Source organism: Pelobates fuscus, chromosome 10, assembly GCF_036172605.1.
Source record: "Pelobates fuscus isolate aPelFus1 chromosome 10, aPelFus1.pri, whole genome shotgun sequence".
Taxonomy (NCBI): domain Eukaryota; kingdom Metazoa; phylum Chordata; class Amphibia; order Anura; family Pelobatidae; genus Pelobates; species Pelobates fuscus.
In genome coordinates, this window is record NC_086326.1 from 13,840,281 (window position 1) to 13,848,142 (window position 7,862).

Below are 7,862 nucleotides of genomic sequence, written 5' to 3' on the forward strand. Positions count from 1 at the left end.
AGCATTAACAGCAATGGAAACTGTGACATCTGATCACTGGTATGGACCTTCCACTCTACCTTGGTCATACCACCAGTAGGGGGCAGAGCTACAGGTGACTGATGTCAATCATTCAGTGTTTCACTGATCAAATATTGTTTTACAGTGTCAGGTGACTCTGGACACAGTCATCACTTCAATGCAATGTAGTGGCTATGGTGCTTGCAGTGTCCCTTTAAATTTGAATATTATTTAGAAATCAAAATGAATTCCAGACAATTAATACATTTTTACCATTTGTTTTTCAGTTCACTGCAATTCAGTGTTTTTAAGTCAATAAGTCAATTTACAGTGTTTATTTATATTTGTTTTGTTTCAATAACATTTGTAATCATCGCCTCTGTTTACTCAGAACAAAATAATACATGACATGTATGGACCCCTGACCTGATGATATAATCATTGTGGAATGTTATTGAAAATGCAATAACAAATGTTTTTGGTTTTCATGGGGGGGAAAAAGTTACAATTTCATATGACATATAGAAAAGGTGGATTATATACCAGGAGGACAATACACACATAATTGGAATACAACAATGCTTCTCTCTGCAATAAAACCAGCCATTATTTAATACTTAGTATCAGGTGTGTTTACAAATCATTCCATTTACCCATAGACTTCAAGGTCAACATGTGGCATTGGGATGGGAATTCTAACCCAACTAAGGGTTAAACATATATTGTATAAATCCAGGTTTTGTAACTTTATATTCATTTATTTTATTTGAATATTCTTCTTCCTGCTCAGTCCATAGATCCTGCATTGGGGTGCACATGTTGGCTGTCATTGACCCCCCCAGCTGGGCCCCTCCACTGCTGGAGCCTCCTCGGAGCCCCATTGGAGAAGGCCTTCCTAGCAGTGGGGTTGTCCTAGTGGCAGTGGGGAGGAGACAGGGGATTGTGTGCTGTGAGCCCTGGACTTGCCTTGTGGGAAGCTGACAATGAGTCTTACTCCTTCCAAAGACTGAATCCAGGAGTTGGGAGTCCTGTAGTCAGATCGCAGTAACAGGGAATTTAAAGGATTGCAAGCTCTGCGGGTGGACTCCAGGGATCCCTGATAAAGTGAGCATATTTTATTTTGGGGGGACATTGACAATGATTATTTTCGGTCACTTTGCAATGAGTTTACAGGGTGTCCTGTCTGGGGAGGTGCTGCTCTGGGGGTGATTGTTTTGTGTTTGTTTTATGCTGTGATAGTAATTTGTTGGAGGAAGTCTCTCAATTCATAATAAAGACCCCAGCTGCCGCAGAACCTCTTTGAAACCAGAAGGTAGTTGGCAGGTTTATCTCACAGTTGTTACAGTGTATCTAACGAGCCCCCTTTTAACTCTTAAATGACTGAGCGCTTACAGCACAGCTTTGTAATGAGGGAAATGTATAAGTAAATACTCATACCACTTTAAAAAGAAAAAAAGGGGGGGGGGGGGGGGATTGGACCCTCAAGAGGTTCTGCAGCAGTTTGACTAATGCTGCACTGGTTAAACACAGTGGTTGTTGCAAGGCTACTGATATCATGGCCAGGGAAATGTTTTGCCCTCCAGCCAAAAAATTGAATCTTGATTTTCTTCTGAATGTAGAAGCAGACTCCTGCCCCCCTCTTTATATAGTCAGAGATTACAAGCATTTATTTTGAAATATTAAAATTGATATTGATACATTTTTCTGTACTTGATTTTTAAATAATGTCTGTACCAGTGAAAGCAGTAGAATTGGTTAATGCATTTGAAATTTGGCAGTGTTAGCAATGGGGAGACTGCATTGTGATTGCTGAGTGCGCATTAAATAGACTGTTTTTGGGTTGGCCCTGGGTTTGTTGAGGGGCCCCTCTGAGGTATAATAGTAGGAACTTCAAATGACTGAGGGATCCACAAAGAAAGTTTGTAGCAGTCAGATGTCCTATAGTGTCACCTTTAACCCTTTAAGGACCAAACTTCTGGAATTAAAGGGAATCATGACATGTCACACATGTTATGTGTCCTTAAGGGGTTAAGGAGAGTCTGGCCTCCATTAAAGCAGATTACATGCAATTCCTTGGATATGTTTAATTCCAAAATTTTAACGGTCATCTCAAAAAATAAACCCTTATAAAAAACACGAAATCCTCGATGGGAGGCAAGTTGTATAGAATTTATAAAGTGGCTTGTCATATGGGCTGATGTCAATTATTGTGTTTACAAGACTGATCTTTTGTATTTTGGCTTCTGCGCAAGCCTCAAAGTTGTATTATTCTTGCCTTGCCTATCGTGTGCAAAAATAAAGAATTTAAAAAAATAAATAAACCCCTACTTCGGTTGATATGCAGCCTTACGGTATCATTTATTTATTTTAAATTCTTTTCGTCATCTTTTTTAATATCTGACCCTCCCTAAAGGAACACTCAGCGAGTATTTTATTACTCCGTCTTGCCTCAAGGGAAACTTAAAAAAAATTCAACTCTGAATGTCCCACTTTTTGGGAATTTGCCCAGGCCCTGTCCTCCTCTATAGTCCACTGTCCAAGAATGGCACCCAGCCAAAGCTGGCCATCCCATAGCTTTCTAAGAATTACTGAGTGTATGCGAGTGAATGCGCATGCTCATAACTTCTCATTGAAGTGAATGAAAATAGCGGCATTATGCTCAATAAGCTGCAAACATTCGTATTGCGTTATAAACGTAGAATCACTCATACGAGTAAATGGGCCGAATTTGACGACAATTCTCTTCACTTCGTTGTCATAACACAGATTCATTGTGACAAGAGTTCTACTTCAACAGGTGAAAAGTACTCTGGATTTGACCCCTTAAGGACAAACTTCTGGAATAAAAGGGAATCATGACGTGTCACACATGTCATGTGTCCTTAAGGGGTTAAGCAGGTTTTTCCTTTGGTGATTGACAATGCCAGTATTCTCTCATTGATCTGCGTTGGGAAGTGTGTGATTGGACAGTCACAAGAAGTCTGGGCGAGGTCAGAAGGGGCAGGCTTGTAAAGGCAGCAGACGAGATCTGCAGCTTTTGCAAACTGCTTTTAAATAAACTTCCAATGGAAGGAAAATGCATAATTTGTATATTTACATTGGGGGTATATGTACTAAGCAGTGATTGTTATTTTATTTATTTTCTTTATTTTATATTTGAGCGGTGAGTGCCCCTTTAAGACAAAACATGTCTGGCATTTATTATATGAAGAATGCAGACAGGGTCATTAGCTTTATTTGTGGCTTGACAAAGTCTTAGATTGGAAGAGTCCCAACCAGTATGAATGTGATATGACCATTGCCAAATATACCGGTAATTCGAGATTCTCAGAAATGACTAACCTGGCATTTTATATTTTTTTGTTGTTGAAGATGAGGCTACAATGAGTTTGTAATCCTTAAATCCATCTTGTATGAAAACTGAGAGAATTTCGCATGGCTTCACTAATTTAGTTTTTGTTGCACATACATATCATTCGGTCAACATTAATTTGAGTAAACAGTACAGGGTTTTGGGTTAGTAATTATGGGGGTTATGGAGCTATTGTACTTTGATGGTGGCGTAATTATGGAGGAGGGACCCATTGCCTATAGTCAGCGTTCCAGTCTGGTGATGGAGTAATCGTATTGGGAATTTCGTCTTCCTCCTAGATCGGATTAACTAATAAACCTCCCGTTGAGTTTAGCCATGCCAGTTGCTTGTGACATATTTGGCTGCTGTCTACCTGTAACAGGTGGATTTATGATAAAAGATGAGATGTTTTCCTCTTCTACTGGGCTACTTGTAAAATATGAACCAGCATACTATTGGCGTATAATAGGTCCCTGATTAAGTGGGGATGATATGCAATACTGATTAACACTACTAAGAAGGGTAAAGCCCCCTCATAGCTCGACACTGTCCATTGGGGAGTCCCCTACCTTAGGGACCGCATATTACCAACCTAAGGCCTATACTACCAGGACGGAAGGCCTTCGATCGGGACAAACCTGCCGACTTCAATGCCCACCTTTCATACTTACTATTAAAAAAAACGCAACTTCAGCTTGTATTCAGACCCCTTATCGGGACATAAAATGTACATCGATGTTATAGTGCTTCGCATGCTCTTGTGTAAATTACTGTCAACATGTATGCAAAAGATGGCAGGGCCTGCTGGACCCAAGGGATGTTATTACTATGGTGTACACAAAAAACAAAGAATAATAATAATAAAAAAAAAATGAGATGTTTTGTAACACTTTTTTTGGTTCATACACTTTTAAGAAGAGTGTTTTAATGAGCTGTGTTGTAGGCCGCTATGGCAATTAACGGGTGTAGATTACACTAATAGTGTTTGAACCACATAATCTATGGCTTATGCAAAACTATCTTGTTGACAAGACTCTAACTGGGTGTATTGTACTGAAGCCATTCCTAAGCTAAACTAGATGGGATTAGTTTCTGTCCACCAATTCACATTGTGCTGAACTCCGCAAGTTTATTCAAATACTGCTCTAGCTTTTTTTGTAATAGAAACTTTAAATGAAAAATCTACAAGACAAAAAACATATATTCTGCATTCTAGTGCGTCACTATCTAGAGCTTCTTAAATACAGAATTTAAAGCAATTCTCACAATGATAATATTTATCTCCCTCTTTAAAATGTATTTTTCCTTATTCTCTGTATGGAGTTTATGGGCACGTTAACAAGGGAAGCCCAATATTTTGTGCTTGTCTCTTTATGACTGTATTAATTTAAGCGTCATTGCGTCACCAACGTGACTTGTTCCCATTGGCTTCAGTGTGAATTGGAATTACTCAAACCTCTCTAAAGGGGATCCAGAATCCCAACATGCTCCCTTTTATGGTTCTCGAAAAAAGAGAAATCATTGCAGTTAAATAGAAGTCACTTTATTGTTAATTACAATTTCTTTATATGAAACTGGGAGAATAAAACACAAGGAAACTGGGAAAAATAAATCTGGGCAATGAGAAATTCGATCTATAATGCTGTTCAATATACATATAATCTATTGCCGTCTATAAATTGCTAGAAGCTAAAGAAAATAAATGGGTACAGCCTCTCAGTCAGAATCTCTGCAACCTGATTACATAACCCCTAGTGATTTTTCAAGGGTCTTCACAGCTTTTCCATGACTTGCCATTGCTGTAGTGTAGGCTCATGGGACAATGACAGATTTGTGTAAACGTATAGAAGTGCTAAGGGTTTTTGTGATTTTGTTCAGGAGAATGGAGGGTCTTTAAGTGTAGCCAGGTGTCTTGTTAATGCTTCATCCAGATTTTGCTTACCTGCTTTTTTTACAGGCAAAATTGCAAAAAATGTGCCGGCAGGCTGTTCAAATGCAATCAAAATAAGTAAAAAAAACAAGGGTAATGCACTGTAATGGTAAATGTTTAGCAGACGGAGGATATAACTTCCTGGGAAAAGTAAACACAAATTGCTGTGCAGTGTCTCACCTTATCTTTTTCCGGGTACCGCATAGTTAGAACTTGGAACTTTGCTCGTGCTCTCCAGAAATGCGTTGGAGATGGGCACCTGGGCAGGGGAAAGGCCTGTAATGCAGTCAGGGCCAGTGTTGACATTTGGCAGCTGCCTATAGGTGCTTGTCTATCTTGACTACCCACATACTACTTTTTCTTAGATATCTATTTTTTAAATTTTATTTTTGTGTGACAATTGCTATATTATTTAATGTTTATAGTTTAGGTGGAGAAAAAGAGAGAAACAAAAGTTGTGTGTTTTTTTTTTTTTCTCTTTTTTTTGTGAGATTGTGGAGGTAGTAGTATCACAGTAATCACCATGAAAGAATGTCCCATGTAGACCTGATTTGAGAAGATCTGAGCTGATATTTGGCCGGTTTGTATTCTGATGCTAACAACGTGTCTCCTCAAACTAATTAACATTGAGGAGGATGTGTATCCCTTCAGTCAGGGGGGACTAAAACGCAACACGCAGAACTTAAGGGAACAATTATAGAAAAACAAACCAAAATATTAAGCGTATTACTGGGCTTGAGATAACGCTAAGAAAATAGTATATAGCAGACCGAGGTCAGGGAGACCGAGAATACGTAATAGATAAGACAACCCCAAATTCAAAGAATACAGAATGGAGAAAAGTCAGGGTCAGACAGAATACAATAAGGATTGGCAACCTTCAGCACTGCAGATGTTTTGGACTACACCTCCCATGATGCTTTGGTAACATTATGGCTGTAAGCACATTGTGGGAGATATAGTCCACAACATCTGGAGTGCCGAAGGTTGCCTACCCCTGCAATAGAATCAAATATATAAACGCGCTCTCAGGTAACCTCTAAGGGAAACCACGATAGGGCACAGCAATAATGCCAGAAAAAGCTTATATATGTGGTAGTGACACATTTAGGTCATGGAAGGCGGAGCCATGAAATGACATCGAGGAACAGTGTCTGCAAGAACGCTGGAGGAGTGAGCTGACACAGGAAGAGAAGGGAGAGGAACATCCCGCATGTTGACCAGCTGTGCTGGAAAATGCTGCCCTCGAACACGCTTTGTGGGTGCCATGACACCTTCTAAGCTGCCACTGAATTGTCATTCCATCATTTAACAAAACACGTTGGCTTCAACTGCAAATACGCATAGGCCATCTGCTAGAATTACATTCACAAACCAGTTCCCAACATTGCTGTATTCCAATTACCGGTATGCAACCTGTGCTCAGTCTATCTCCTGGTTCAGTCTTGCACATCTTGGTTAATGACAAAAGTGGACATTTGTGAGCCTTTTTGTTTTCCTTTTTCCCATCTTGTGATTTTAATATATGGAAAGTGATGAGGAAAATGCTTGTCTGTAATATATAGTCTGATTCTATCATGTGAACACTTACAGGGTTCTTCTCTAAACACCAAAACTGAATCTGAGAGCGGAAAAGAAATCTGCACATTTTGGTAAAATATGAAATAAAACCCCCTGATTTATAGTGGGCAGTGCCCTGTATTGCTGTCCGTTTTCCTCATGTTAAAATGTATCAAAAAAACCCGGCTTTATGGTCCCCAACAACAACTGGTGTGTACAAGCTCCAAGTAAATAACTCTAAAAGATTTCTTTAAACCTGGACTCAAACAGCCAGAATTTTTTTTGCTAATGATTAATCCAAATATTTGTGTTTTTAAGAGGACAACTCTATTTTAACTGCATGCTTCTCTGTAATTTCGGTTACACGCTTTTCAAATAAATAGGAAAACCATTTGGATATGTAGTAAACGTGTGCGTGGAGCTGGTATAATGGATGTATTCATTTGAATGATGAGAAAATGTCTCTATAAATATGGGCGGTTGTGTGGAACTTCCTTTCAATAAACAGGGAGGGAATCGTACATACAATGTTTAATGCTCATCAGACCAGTTCTCCTGCAGGGCATTTCCTACATGATATGTGAGTAGGTATGTATATATTATGTACTTTATATATTTTGACACTGTATCGAGGGTCGGAATGTTTGCATACTATTGGGTTGTATCTTCAAAAAAAAAATAAAAAAATTCGAAACTTGCTCCCCAAACCGCTTATTTAGCGGAGGGAGTTGGAAATTTTAAAAACAGCCTTGCTTTATTTTCAAGCAGGAGTAGGTAATATGAAAGCGACTTTGTGTGGTAGCGAATACTACAAAAATAATGTAAAACAGGTTTAAACACAGCAGGAATTCGAGAGACGGAGGCAATTTCTGACTGAAGCGAAATGTGAGTAAATTATTGCTGAGATCCTGCTTTTAATTAGAAAAAGTGTTTTTTCTGTGATTTTTATATCAAATCGTTTAATACTGATCATTTAGGAGATAAACTCTGCTATTGCTGATGTTAGTGATTTAAAATCAG

At 38.8% G+C, this 7,862-nt stretch overlaps 1 protein-coding gene across 1 annotated transcript in view; it reads left to right on the top strand.

Moving 5' to 3' along the window:
* The first annotated feature begins 957 nt into the window (after positions 1-957).
* Positions 958-7,862, top strand: part of LZTS2 (leucine zipper tumor suppressor 2) — a 117,709-nt gene continuing 110,804 nt past the window's right edge. The window contains exon 1 of the mRNA XM_063435287.1: positions 958-1,104. The gene's annotated coding sequence lies outside the window, so the exon portion shown is untranslated. The remainder of the gene's footprint in view (positions 1,105-7,862) is intronic.